The sequence below is a fragment of the Ranitomeya variabilis genome, chromosome 4, assembly GCF_051348905.1.
Source record: "Ranitomeya variabilis isolate aRanVar5 chromosome 4, aRanVar5.hap1, whole genome shotgun sequence".
Lineage (NCBI taxonomy): Eukaryota > Metazoa > Chordata > Amphibia > Anura > Dendrobatidae > Ranitomeya > Ranitomeya variabilis.
Window position 1 is genome coordinate 602,717,356 of NC_135235.1, and position 14,536 is coordinate 602,731,891.

General features: G+C 42.5%; 1 protein-coding gene across 11 annotated transcripts in view; it reads right to left on the reverse strand.

Annotated features, from left to right (window-relative positions):
• The window catches only part of SULF2 (sulfatase 2), a 106,792-nt gene that overhangs the window by 34,099 nt on the left and 58,157 nt on the right, over positions 1–14,536 (reverse strand). For 4 of the 11 annotated variants that reach the window (XM_077253291.1, XM_077253292.1, XM_077253285.1 and 1 more), the window contains one exon: positions 6,893–6,943. The exons of 4 other annotated variants lie outside the window; for them this stretch is intronic. The gene's annotated coding sequence lies outside the window, so the exon portion shown is untranslated. Of the gene's footprint in view, positions 1–599; positions 836–6,892; positions 6,944–8,121; positions 8,194–14,536 lie in introns of those variants that run through there. 3 more of the 11 variants (XM_077253287.1, XM_077253288.1, XM_077253293.1) reach the window with 3 other exon arrangements.

The following is a 14,536-nucleotide window of genomic DNA, read 5'->3' on the forward strand; positions in this document are numbered from 1 at the left end:
TTGGGATCTCAGTAATGATTGTTCTTCTCCATGCAGTTTGACTGTCGCATGTAAAATACGACAGTCGATCGGCACTCATTTAAGCAATTCATCTGTTGATGTAAAAGATCTTGTAGACCAATTCTTGGTCAGATTTTACATATTTTGCTTAGATATTTGTACATATACAAGCCCTCTAATCTTAGGTACAGGGATTGACGATGGTCCAATGCCATAAGAGCTAACGTGACCCCGCAGTTTAGTTACTCCTGAGCTCAACTAAAAGTCCCAGCATCAATGGGAATCTGAAAATGATGGAAACTGGAGTGATGGCTTAGTACATCCCACAAATACAAAACCTGCACCATTCTTCAGCCAAATATAGGAAGTAACATCGGACTAAAAGAGGAAACGAAAAGTCGAAAAAGCGATAATCCTTCAGATATAATCATGCTGGTAACATGGCATTCGGTTATATTTCACAAGACCCTGGATATGACCCCATGATCGACGCCGCTGCCGGACGACTTACCAGGAGATATAATGATGCTGGTCACATGGCATTTGGTTATATTTCACAAGACCCTGGATATGACCCACGCCGCTGCCGGATGACTTACCAAGCTTTGGGCGATGCTCCGTCTATGCTCTGTGTGAGGCTGATGCCCAGGTTTCAGTTTGGCACATCCACTGCAGCTCCAATAAGACACATGAGTGGATCCCGTGCGGCTGGCATCTGGCTACTTGGACGTGTGAAGAGAGGAGAGGTGGAATGAACCTGTGGCCAAGTCCAGGAGCCCATGTCTCAGCATAAGCTTTCAGCAGTCTGAGGAAGACGAGGCAGCAGGGAGGCATCACCGCCCCGAGTCCTCCCAGTGATGTCATGGGCTGGGATTCCTCAGGGAGTCAGCGGCAGGTTTAAACTTCTGAGCCAAATCACTCAAAGCTGCCAGACAGCTGCGGTGGCGAGACCCTGCGTGCAAGGCGAGGAGAAAAAGCGGGAGCGAGGATACAAAACAAGGGCACAGTCCCTTTAAATATTCTTCATTGTGAACAGCAGTGTCATTAACTCTTTCAGAGAAGCTCCGACGTCAGTGCCCGGCAGAGTGTGTAAGAGAAAACGCGCTGGGAAGAGACGACAGCTCCAGCGGAAGACGGTGCAATTAGCAGAATGCTGCATACATGACACGTCGGGGACAACAGATCGACTGGCACGCTCTCCGGGGTAAAGCCAACACTCAGGTTAATGGAGGGAAAATGACTCCGGTCTGTCCCATCCACTCAGCACAGAAGACAGGACGACTAATTGATCTCTCAGACAGCTGGCACACTCGCCCCACTGGTGGGGGCTCTATCTACAAAAACGATCCCACCAGTGGTGGCTCCACGCACAAGTGCAATCCCACTGGTGGTGGCTCCACGTATATATATAAAAAAAAAAAAAAAAAAAGTCATCCCACTGGTGGGGGCTCTACATATACAAATCATCCCACTGGTTGAAGCTCCACGTATACAAATCCCACTGGTGGAGGCTCCACGTATTAAAAATTTTTTTTAAAAAAAATCATCCTACTGGTGGGGGCTCCACGTATACAAATCATCCCACTGGTGGGGGCTCCACGTACAAAAAGGACCCACCGGTGGGGCTTCACATATAAAAATCATCTTACTGGTGGGGGCTTCACGTATAAAAATAATCATCCCACTGTTGGGGGCTACATGTATAAAAAGTCATCCCACTAATGGGGGCACCATGTACAAAAAGGACCCAACCGTGGGGGGGGGGGCACCATGTACAAAAATAATCTCATTGTTGGGGTCGCCACGTACTCTACCGATGGGGTTTCATGTACAAAAAAAAAAAAAAATCATTCCTTTGGTGGTGCTTCAGGTACAGAAATTCCAGCATAGTTGGAATTTGGGGGCTATATATACACACGATTACACCGCAGCTGAAGGCTCAATATACAGGAATTACCACCCACCACCAATGGTGGGGGCTCCACGTACAGAAATCATGCCCCACTGGAGATGTGCTAACACTAATGTTGGCAGAGACAGTGTGCTTTACATGCTGCGCATTAACGTTTGGTAGAAATTTGTTTTGCTTTGTCGTTTCCAAAACATCGCACACAAACATAGGAAGCCGGGTGGATCCGCTTATACATCCCCCGGCCCAATCATCTACAAATCTGTCGGCACACACCAGTGTGAGAGCAGAGCTGGCGCTGTGCCAGGACAGCAACTACCATGTTTACAAATAGTGAAGGAGTGAGAAGAAGCAGCTGAGGTTCTTGTATCCGGAGGAATCAACTGTTTCCCGTAGCAACTAGTTTTCAAATTGTAACAAACACACAACGAATCATCCTGGTTGCCAGGGGTTATTAATGAATAGACACAATGTTTGAAAACCACAGGACACTTAATTTGTCTGATGAAGCCCCTTTATACTGTTTGGTACATCAGGAGTAAAAACATCTTGAGACCATTCATGTGTGGGGCTTTTATCCAAGGAGGGGGCTCCATGTGACTAAGAACACTGCCATGAATACAGAATGGGAACTAAATCTCCTCCAAGAGCAACTTCTCCCAACCATCCAGGAGCAATGTGATGATGATCAATGCTTTTTTCAGCAGATGAAGACCATGTCACACGGCAAAAGTGATAATTAAGTGGCTTGCTGAAGAAATCAATGACATTTTGGGTCCATTGCCAGGAACCTCCTCTGCTATCTATCCTATTGAGAATCCTCAAAAAGCGGAAGGACAAAAACACAGAAATTGTAATAAACTCCAAACCCTGATTAGGCAAGAATGGGTGGTGGTCATCAGTCAGGATTTGGCCCAGAAGATGATATCCAGCTGCCAGGGCGAACAGCAGAACACTGTAAATATTGAGTCTTTACATAAAATTGATGTATTTGTCAAAAAAAAGTGTAAAAACTTATGATATTCTGATAATTGTACTTCAGTAACCAGAGAAACATCTGACTAAAAGCGAAAACTAAAATTTCCATCAGTCTCCAAACCATCTGGCCATGACTATAGAACATCAAGACCAGGTGAGCCTCATACTCTGGAGTAGAGTGTGAGGCGGTGAGTGGAATCATATACGAGGGTCATTATGTGTCCCCCCGGATGTGAATAGAAGCATACTAAACCAGCTAGAGAGCATTGTAATTACAGCCACAGCTGTGGTTACAATGCAAAATAAAACAGTGTGGATTTGATAAAACCATTTGACCAAGTCAGATTTAAGAAAATCTGACCTGGGCTTTTATTTTTGAAGAGATCTCTAGGATGGTAGTGGGACGGATCTCTCCCTCCACTCATGATGTACAATAACAAATTATATTCTGGAACCGTGTTAGCCAGAAAAATCCATGTGAATACTTTTCAGCCCAATGATGACAAAAGTATTCTCACAGTGATACCTTTATTGGCTAACCAACCAATAAAGGTATCACTCTGAGAATACTTTTGTCATCATTGGGCAGAAAAATATTCACATCCCTCCACTCAGAGTCTTGAAAATGACCTGTGTCTACGATTCTCATTTAAACTTTCAGTTAAGGCTTGGGTGTGTCAGTTTTGGTTTGCAAGCATCAGAGCAGGAGGCTCTGTGTAGGCCAGAACCAGATAAAGCAAAGCCATTGACACACCCATGAGTGATACGGTGGTGCAGTCGCCCGCCGCAACAGATTTGATAAGGACAATCCGGCTGCGAATCAGAGGATAACATTTGATTTATGTTTGTAAGTTGACAAAATAAAGACATTGAAGTTGAACTAACCTGGGTCACTGCCTCTTTACTGCACTGTCATGAAAGCTACTGCCTAACAATAGACAGAAATACTCAATGACCTTCATCTTCTGGACTATAGACCGCAAGACCTGGTGACCCGCATCTTCTGGAGTATAGACATCAAAACCTGGTGGCTCATCTTTTGGAGTGTATACAGCAAGGGATGGTGACCACATCTTCTAAAGCAGGGGTGGAGAACCTCAGGCCCGCTTGCCTTTTACAGCCCTTGATGACCTTTTATCAGTTCCTCGTTCAGATTCACGGGGACCACATTAAATTCTTTTTGCTCTGTAAGCAGGAGCACGCAGTGTTTATTACTGAACACTGAGGCGCGTACAGTGATAGACTACGTCCTGACACCAGCACGTACTTTGTGGGCGAAACTAACACACAATTTGTATGGCCTCTGAAGGATGGTATAAATATGCAAATGGCCTTTGGCAGAAAAAAACATCCTAGTGACTATGCAGAAAGAGGACATCAAGGTTCAAATAGAGACGCAAAGAAGTAAAATTTCTTCTTCTTCCTTTAGTTAAAGGAAGTTTAAGATCACATAGCAGGATTGAAGAGTATTTGTTTTTTTATTCTCCTCTGCACCCCTCACCCCCAGTTGCACTTATGCCTAGGTGCCATACAGTGTTGCCTTTATATATACATTTTTAATTATTTAGTAAAAGAATAAATTTTTCTTCTGTGCATCTCTATTTGAAGATGGATCTTTTTTTCTGCGTACTTATCTGACGTTCAGCAGCAAAATAATCCTGTACTTCAGTTTGCCAAAAGTCATCTGAATTATTCTCAAGGGTGAGCCGATTTCTTGTTTTTTTCCCCCTCAAGACCTGGTGACCCTATCTTTTGTAGAATAGACATCAAGACCTGGTGAGCCCATCTTTTGGAGTATAGCCATCAAGACCTGGTGACCCCATCTTTTGGAGAATAGACATCAAGACCTGATGACCCCATCTTCTGGAGAATAGACATCAAGACCTGGTGACCCCATCTTTCGGAGTATAGCCATCAAGACCTGGTGACCCCATCTTTCGGAGTATAGCCATCAAGACCTGGTGACCCCATCTTTCGGAGTATTGACATCAAGACCTGGTGGTGGCATCTTCTGGAGTATAGACATCAAGACCAAGTGACGCTCATTCCCTTGAGTAAACTTCACAAACTAGTAAACCTAATCTACCACAGCATAGATAGGGAGAATGGGTAATCTTCATTTCCTTGAGTACAAATGTCAGGAATGGTGAAGCATAGGTAATATTACTGATACCCTGGACCACAATTGCTCTGTTGGCATCCTGTTTTAAACCTACAGAGATGCAGGTGTGAAGGATCTCCTAAATGACACCTCTGCTAAGGCAGTAAGTATTGTATGGAAATTACATGCAATACAATATGAGGCCCAAGAGTTCCCATTGCAAAAACAAAAAGATGTAGAAGGTTTACTATGCGGCGAATATTTGCTTTTATTGTTTCCCTCTCTTTAGCTAAGCAGAGGATACTCCACTTTCTTATATGTTAACACATACTGACCCAGTGTATACGAAACGGCTTATGCTAGGTTCATAGGGGCCTACGGTCACATGGTGGGGAATTTCCAAGATATGTACCTCAGACAAGGAAATAAACATGATGTGGACATAGTGTAATGCTCACCCTCCTTGAGACACATCAAATGGATCAACAGATCTATGATAATCACGCTCAGATTTGTTCATCACACGGAGATAAGCAGCATATTGCGGTATGTGACGAGAACATTGGCTCCATGTGCGAGACATCTGGCTGGAGCTCAAATGCATTGAAGGTTTTTTTTCCCCATCTCAAATACTTGGACGGGTTTGGCTTGCTTGGGGCCCTAGAACCATCAAGGCCTGACGAACCATAAAGACAGTTGTGGCATGCTGGGAATTGTAGTTTTTCAGCAGAAGATCCACAGGTTGCAGATACTTGAGCTATACCATCAGCCCACCACCATAAACTGACATTCGCTGAAAGTCCAGGACCATTTTGCCGATAAATATGCTGTGGCATCTGAAGGCTTGCACTCTACTGCTGCAAAAGAAAACTGTGATATGAAACCTAGAGATGCTGCGGCTTTCCATGGAGATGTCTGCGTGTAACCGGATCCACTCAGAGCGAATTGTCTATTAGTTGTATTTATGTCTCCACTTCGCCCACAGAAAGAATGTCACAATTCACTCCGCAATCAAGATAAGAGCCGGGGACACGCTGCCGCCACGAAAAACAATTGCGTTTTATAGGACTTCAACAAAAGCTGGAAGAAGGATGATTGCCAAAACCCGATCTCCGGCCCTGGGAAAACACTGGTCACCCCCACATCGGAAAACCAGGCAGATGTATACATCATGGTCAATAGTGTGGTCCATGCTTATCCCATATAAAGTGTTTCTCATTATACACAGGATCGCAATCTACAGCAAAGCGCCAATCTGAGCTGAAAATCTGGGTGGAGTGGGTGAGATCAATTACACCTGCCCTGTGACACGCTCTCTTACAAGTTTGTGCCCCCCTCCCAGACTGTTTTCTGTCTGACAGATATTTGAACAATTACAACATTACATATCGATAATGAGGGAAAGTGTAAATCTACAAACAGCAGGGAGAATTAGCATCCAGGAAGGCAGAGACCAGCCTGGCACCACCTGCAGATGCTTCTGCCAGCTTGTCTTCCATCTCTGCCAGAGAGGTTGGCGTTCATGCTTTGGCATGTGAGATCCCAGCTTGTTATGGAAAATGCCGCAAGAGTGTTATAGACTGCAAAGCTGTGGAAGGGGGGCTGTATCCAACATTGATCCCTTACATTATGCCCGAATGAATGCTGATTGAAGCATCCGAACAGCAAGTACAATAATAAATAACGCTGCAATACATAAGGAGTGGAGTGATGGGATTTAGACCAGATGCTCACTAACACAGTATTCATCTCAATACAGAAGCAAGATTTGTATGTTTATGGTGTTGGGTATAAGGCAGAGACACATCGCACTCTCGCATCAGGGATTCATGTTATTAACATTCCATATATTATACATCACATTTTTATATACGTTGTAATATCCAGATCAGTGGATGCATTACCTTGTCATGTACGATTCTTCTAATCCTCAGTGACAAGCCCGGCTGTAACTCCTATACAAAGAGAAGGAAAACATTGCAAATAAATTCTAACACTGCCAGAGAAACTACTCCCCAGAGGGACAGCTGACTCCACCACTGAAGATCCTAGCTATAAACATACCAAAGGAAGTCCTCACTCTGCCTGAGAAACTCCTCCCCTGAAAATTAGGTGATCCCACCCCCGAAGATCCTAGCTATGAATATCAGAAAGCCTCACTCGGCCTGTGTAATTCCTATCCTGAAGATCCACGTGATCCCAATCTGAGGATTCTAGTCATAAAAATCAGAAATCCACCCTTGCCTCTGATGAAACTCCTCCCCTGAAGATCAGCCGATTCCATTCTGGAAGATACTAGCTATAAATATCAGAAATCCTCACTCGCCTCTGAAACTCCTCCCCTGAAGATCAGCCGATTCCATTCTTGAAGATACTAGCTATAAATATCAGAAATCCTCACTTGCCTTTGAAACTCCTCCCCTGAAGATCAGCTAATTCCACCCTTGAAGATACTAGCTATAAATATCAGAAATCCTCACTCGCCTCTGAAACTCCTCCCCTGGAGATCAGCCGATTCCATTCTTGAAGATACTAGCTATAAATATCAGAAATCCTCACTCGCCTCTGAAACTCCTCCCCTGGAGATCAGCTAATTCCACCCTTGAACATACTAGCTATAAATATCAGAAATCCTCTGCTCCCCTTTAGATCAGCTGATCACACCTCCAACGATTCTAGCTATCAACATCAGAAATTCTCACGTGCCTGTGAAACGCCTTCCTTGAGGATGAGCTGAACCGACCCCCGAGGATCCTAGCTATAAATCTATAGTGTCTGCACTAACGATCACGTGAATGATATGATAGATCCACAGAAGACAGGCGAGTAATCCTCACAGTCCATAACTGATAACAGTGTGGGAGCAGTTTAGGAGAGCAAATATCAGTCACACAAACAGTTGTAAATGGCGATGGAGATACTTGACAAAGTAATAAGAAGCGAAGGGCAGGAAACACTACAGTCAGCCTCAGTGTGAAATCGCTCATAAAGGGAGGAATAGATATTACTCATCCATTTTACAGTCTGCTTTAAATAGTTGGTAACAGGCAGTAGATAGAGGTGGTTAATACTTCACAAAGCTGATTACAGGACAAAAAATTTTATTCACTACGGTTTAACGCTTTTCACTTACGTTCTTCACTGTGATCACTTGTGGATGACAGGTTACCTGTTTTTCACTTTTTCTCCCTCAGTATTGAATGCCAACAAAGTGTTTGGGGGGTCTCGAGCTCTGCCCCACCTCAGGTCGTAATTTGCATCAAAGTCCTAAGTATTGTCCACATGCAGCCCCATTATTAACACACAGGTATCAGTCGGTAAATACATCGATAGAGTGGCAGTAACACCTGTGCTCTCTCCGCTGCCAAGTCGCCTCAGCGGTGCGCCCGCTGCAGAGCTGTAATTAGTGGGTATTAGAGCTGACAGCTCCCGCACCGCACCCGTTCCCTCAGCACAATGATTACTGCTCCAAGGAAATCCCACACAAATGTTTAATACCATATTACTTGAGGCTTGTGCATTCCTCACATACCGGCGTGCTGGTATTACAACACAATGGAGGCAGGGCTGTGGACCTAGAAAGGGAGGTAGAAGAGTCCCCTGAGCTTACACCCCTCTACTGTGCAGTAACAATGACCCAGAACTGCCCCATACATAGTCTGGGTTTTACCATTAATGAACAGAATGCAAGAAGTGCAGTGAAGACTGACACTTCTACAGAAACAATGCTTGGAGATAGTGGAAGCAGGGGATGAAACGTCCACAGTATGTCTGCAGGTAGTGTGAGGAGGTTATGTATGATTGAGATTGCCTTCAGCACTTTGCATCTAACACGCTCCACCAAAAAGAATGAGGAGAACCTGAGGGCATGTGGATAAAAGGTAAAACTGATAACTATAGAATTAGGAGGAGATACAGGGTGTATACAGTGCCTTGAAAAGAATTCATGCCCGTGAACTTTTCCTTTTTCTTTTACGTTACACCCACAAAACGTAAATGTATTTTATTGGGATTTTTTGTGATATACCAACACAAAGTATAAAGTATTTGTGAAGTGTAAAGGAAATGATACATGGTTATCAAAATATTTATAAAAAATATCACTCTGAATATTGTGATGTGCATTTGCATTCAGCCACTCCTGAGTCATTCGTCTGTAGGACCACCTTTTACTGCAATCACTGATGGAAGTCTTTTGGGGATGTCTCTACCAGCTTTGCACATCGTGAAGCTGAAATATTTGCCCATTCTTCATTGCACACTTTCTCTTGCTCAAGACGGATGGAGGAGTCAGTGATTAGCAATTTAAAAGTCTTGTCACAGGTTCTCAATGAGATTTCGTCTGGACTGTGACTAGGCCATGAATATGATTTTATCTAAACCATCCATTGTAGCTCCAGCAGTATGTTTAGGGTCGTTGTCCTCCTGGAAGGTGAATCTACACCCCGGTCTCAAGTCTTTTGCAGCCTCTAACAGGTTTTCCTCCAGGATTGCTCTATATTTAGCTCCATCCTTCTTCTCATTAACTCTGACCAACTTCCCTGTCCCTGCTGAAGAAAAGTATTACCACAGCATGCTGCTACCACCACCACGTTTGACGGTGGGGATGGTGTTTTGAGGGCGATGTGCAGTGTTAGTTTGCCACACATAGCGTTTTGCATTTAGCCCAAAAAGTTCTACTTTGGTCTCATCTGACCAGAGCATCTTCTTCTACATGCTCGCTGTGTCCCCCTACATGACTTTTTTCAAACTGCAAACAGGACTTCTTATGGTTTGCTTTAAAAAATGTCTTTCTTCTTGCCACTCTTCCATAAAGGCCAGATTTTGGGAGAATATGATTAACAGTAGTTCTGTGGACAGATTCTCCCACCTGAGCTGTGGTTCTCTGCAGTTCCTTCAGAGTGACTATGGGCCTCTTGACTGCTTCTATAATTAATGCTCTCCTTGCCTGGGATGTTCGTTTAGGTGGACAGCCATGTATTCGTAGGTTTGCAATTGTGCTATACTCCTATTTTTGGATGATGGATTGAGCAGCGCTCTATGATAGCCCAAGCTCTGAACCTATTTTTTAACCTACCACTGCTTTACTTTTCTCCACAACTTTATCCCTGAGCAGTCTGGTGGGTTCCTTGTTTTTTATGATGCTGTTTGATCCCTAATGTTCTCAAACCTCTGAGGCCTTCACAGAACAGATGTAGCTCTACTGAGAAGTAATTACACACAGGTGGACTCAATTTATTAATTATGGCACATTTGGGGGCAATTGGTCACTCAGGATTTTATTGAGGGGTATCAGACTACAGGGGGCTCAATATAAATGCATGTCAAAATTTTACACTTCACAAATACCTGCTACTTTGTGTTGGTATTTCACATAAAATCCCAATAAAATACCTTTAAGTTTGTGGGTGTAACATGAAAAAAATGTGGAAAGTTCACAGGATATGAATACTTTTTTTAAGGCACTGTACATGCAGAATAACACAGATACTGATAATTACATACAGAATACAGGACAGGAGATGTGGTATGGAGCAGTATATATATATATATATATATATATATATATATATATATATATATATATATATATATATATGTGTGTGTGTGTGTGTGTGTGTGTGTGTGTGTGTGTGTGTGTGTGTGTGTGTGTGTGTGTGTGTATATATATATATAAAATATATATATATATATATATATATATAAAATATATATATATAAAATATATATATATAAAATATATATATATAAAATATATATATATATATATATATATATATATATATATATATATATATATATATATATATATATATATATATATATATATATATATATATATATATATATATATACATATACATACATATACATACACAGTGGCGTGCGAAAGCATTCTCCCGCTTGGTTTTTTACCTATTTTGTTACATTACAACTTGTGTCTAAATATTTTTGTGATCTTATTTGTGTGTGATGCATCAGCACTAAATAGCCTAAATTACTGAAGTGATGTGAGAAAAATAAAAGCTTAAATTAAATTTTTGGGATCAAATAACTAAAAATTGGCATGCTCATATTTATTCACCACTTTTGCTATGAAGCCCCTAAAATTTCTGGTGCAAGCGATTATCTTCATAAGTTACATACTTAGCGAAAGGAAGTCCACCTGTCAGCAAGCTAGGTCTCACATGGTCTGTAGTATATAATACACTTTACCTTTTGTAAAAGGCCACAGAGACTGCACAACCATAAAGCAAGAGGCACCACTAACCAAATAACACCACGAAGACCAAGGAGATCTCCAAACAAGTCAGGGACAAATTGTACAGCTCGTTTTGCATTTGCCAAAAGACATGTGGGAGACTCCCCAAATGTATGGAGGAAAGTGCTGTGGTCAGATGAGGCCAAAATTGAACTTTTTGGTCACCGAGATAAATACTATGTCTGGCAGCAAACCAACACATCTCATCACCCCAAGAACACCATCCCCACAGTGAAACATGATGGTGGCAGCATCATACAGTGGGGATATTTTTTGGCAGCAGAGACAGGGAAAATGGTCCAAGTTGAGGGGAAGATGGATGGTGTGGAATACAGGCATATTCTTGAGCAAAACCTGTTTCAGTTTGTCAGTGATTTGAGACTGGGATGGAGGTTCACCTTCCAACAAGACAATGAGCCAAAGTATACTGCTAAAGCAACACTCAAGTGGTTTAAGGGGAAACGTGTACATGTTTTGGAGGGGACTAGTCAAAGTCCAGACCTTAATCTAATTGGGAATCTATGGTTAGAATTTAAGATTGCTGTCCATCAGAGGAAACCATCTAACGAGAAGGAGCTGGAGCAGTTTTGGCTTGAGGAATGAGCAAAAAATCCCAGTGGAAAGATCAGATAGACTTATCTAAAGCAACTTTCAGCTGTAATTGCAGCAAAAAGTAGGCTCTACAAAGTACTGACTTTAGGGGGCGGAATAGTTATGCACACTGAAGTTTTCAGGTTTTTTTGTTCGATTTGTTACTGTTTACTTCACAATAAAAAGAAAACAAACTGTTCACAATTGCAGGCATGTTATTTACATGAACCGATGCAAACCCTAAAATAAAACAGTGAAATTCCAGGTTATGAGGTGACAAAAAAATGCCAAGGGGAATGAATACTTTTGCAAGCCACTATACAGGACAATACAGATACTGAGAATTACCCCCAGTATAAAAGGACAGAAGTGGTACTGTGCAGTGTATATATACAGGATAATACAGATACTGAGAATTACACCCAGTATACAGGACAGGAGAAGTGGTACTGTGCAGTGTATATATACAGAATAATACAGATACTGAGAATTACACCCAGTATACAGGACAGGAGAAGTGGTACTGTGCAGTGTATATATACAGGATAATACAGATACTGAGAATTACCCCCAATATACAGGACAGGAGAAGTGGTACTGTGCAGTGTATATATACAGAATAATACAGATACTGAGAATTACACCCAGTGTACAGGACAGGAGAAGTGGTACTGTGCAGTGTATATATACAGGATAATACAGATACTGAGAATTACACCCAGTATACAGGACAGGAGCAGTGGTACTGTGCAGTGTATATATACAGGATGATACAGATACTGAGAATTACACCCAGTATACAAGACAGGAGAAGTGGTACTGTGCAGTGTATATATACAGGATGATACAGATACTGAGAATTACACCCAGTATACAGGACAGGAGAAGTGGTACTGTGCAGTGTATATATACAGGACAATACAGATACTGAGAATTACACTCAGTATACAGGACAGGAGAAGTGGTACTGTGCAGTGTATATATACAGGATAATACAGATACTGAGAATTACACCCAGTATACAGGACAGGAGAAGTGGTACTGTGCAGTGTATATATACAGGACAGGAGAAGTGGTACTGTGCAGTGTATATATACAGGACAATACAGATACTGAGAATTACACTCAGTATACAGGACAGGAGAAGTGGTACTGTGCAGTGTATATATATACAGGATAATACAGATACTGAGAATTACACCCAGTATACAGGACAGGAGAAGTGGTACTGTGCAGTGTATATATACAGAATAATACAGATACTGTGAATTACCCCCAATATACAGGACAGGAGAAGTGGTACTGTACAGTGTATATATACAGGATAATACAGATACTGAGAATGACACCCAGTATACAGGACAGGAGAAGTGGTACTGTGCAGTGTGTATATTCAGGATAATACAGATACTGAGAATTACACCCAGTATACAGGACAGGAGAAGTGGTACTGTGTAGTGTATATACAGTACAGAGCAAAAGTTTGGACACCTCATTTAAAGATTTTTCTGTATTTTCATGACTATGAAAATTGTAAATTCACACTGAAGGCATCAAAACTATGAATTAAGTGTGAAACAACTGAAAATATGTCTTATATTCTAGGTTCTTCAAAGTAGCCACCTTTTGCTTTGATGACTGCTTTGCACACTCTTGGCATTCTCTTGATGAGCTTCAAGAGGTAGTCACCGGGAATGGTTTTCACTTCACAGGTGTGCCCTGTCAGGTTTAATAAGTGGGATTTGTTGCCTTATAAATGGGATTGGGACCATCAGTTGTGTTGAGCAGAAGTCTGGTGGATACACAGCTGATAGTCCTACTGAATAGACTGTTAGAATTTGTATTATGGCAAGAAAAAAGCAGCTAAGTAAAGAAAAACGAGTGGCCATCATTACTTTAAGAAATGAAGGTCAGTCAGTCCGAAAAATTTGGAAAACTTTGAAAGTGTCCCCAAGTGCAGTTGCAAAAACCATGAAGCGCTACAAAGAAACTGGCTCACATGAGGACCGCCCGAGGAAAGAAAGACCAAGAGTCACTTCTGCTTCTGAGGATAAGTTTATCTGAGTCACCAGCATCAGAAATCGCAGGTTAACAGCAGCACAGATTAGAGACCAGGTCAATGCCACACACAGTTCTAGCAGCAGACACATCTCTACAACAACTGTTAAGAGGAGACTTTGTGCCGCAGGCCTTCATGGTAAAATAGCTGCTAGGAAACCACTGCTAAGGACAGGCAACAAGCAGAAGAGACTTGTTTGGGCTAAAGAAAACAAGGAATGGACATTAGACCAGTGGAAATCTGTGCTTTGGTCTGATGAGTCCAAATTTGAGATCTTTGGTTCCAACAACCGTGTCTTTGTGCGACGCAGAAAAGGTGAATGGATGGACTCTACATGGCTGGTTTCCACCGTGAAGCATGGAGGACGAGGTGTGGTGGTGTGGGGGCAGGGCCGGACTGGCCATAGGGCACTTCTGGCAAATGCCAGAAGGGCCGGTGCCAGTGGTGGGCCGCTCAATCCGCCGCCCCCACCGTCGCATTCAACTATACCGGCGTATAGACGCCGGTACAGTTGAATGCAATGATGGAGGAGAGCGTCTACAGACGCTCCTCTCCCATCATTCCCCGCTCTGCCTCTGACACTGTGGGTGCGCGATGATGTCATATCATCGCGCACCTGCTGTGTCCCGGGCAGAC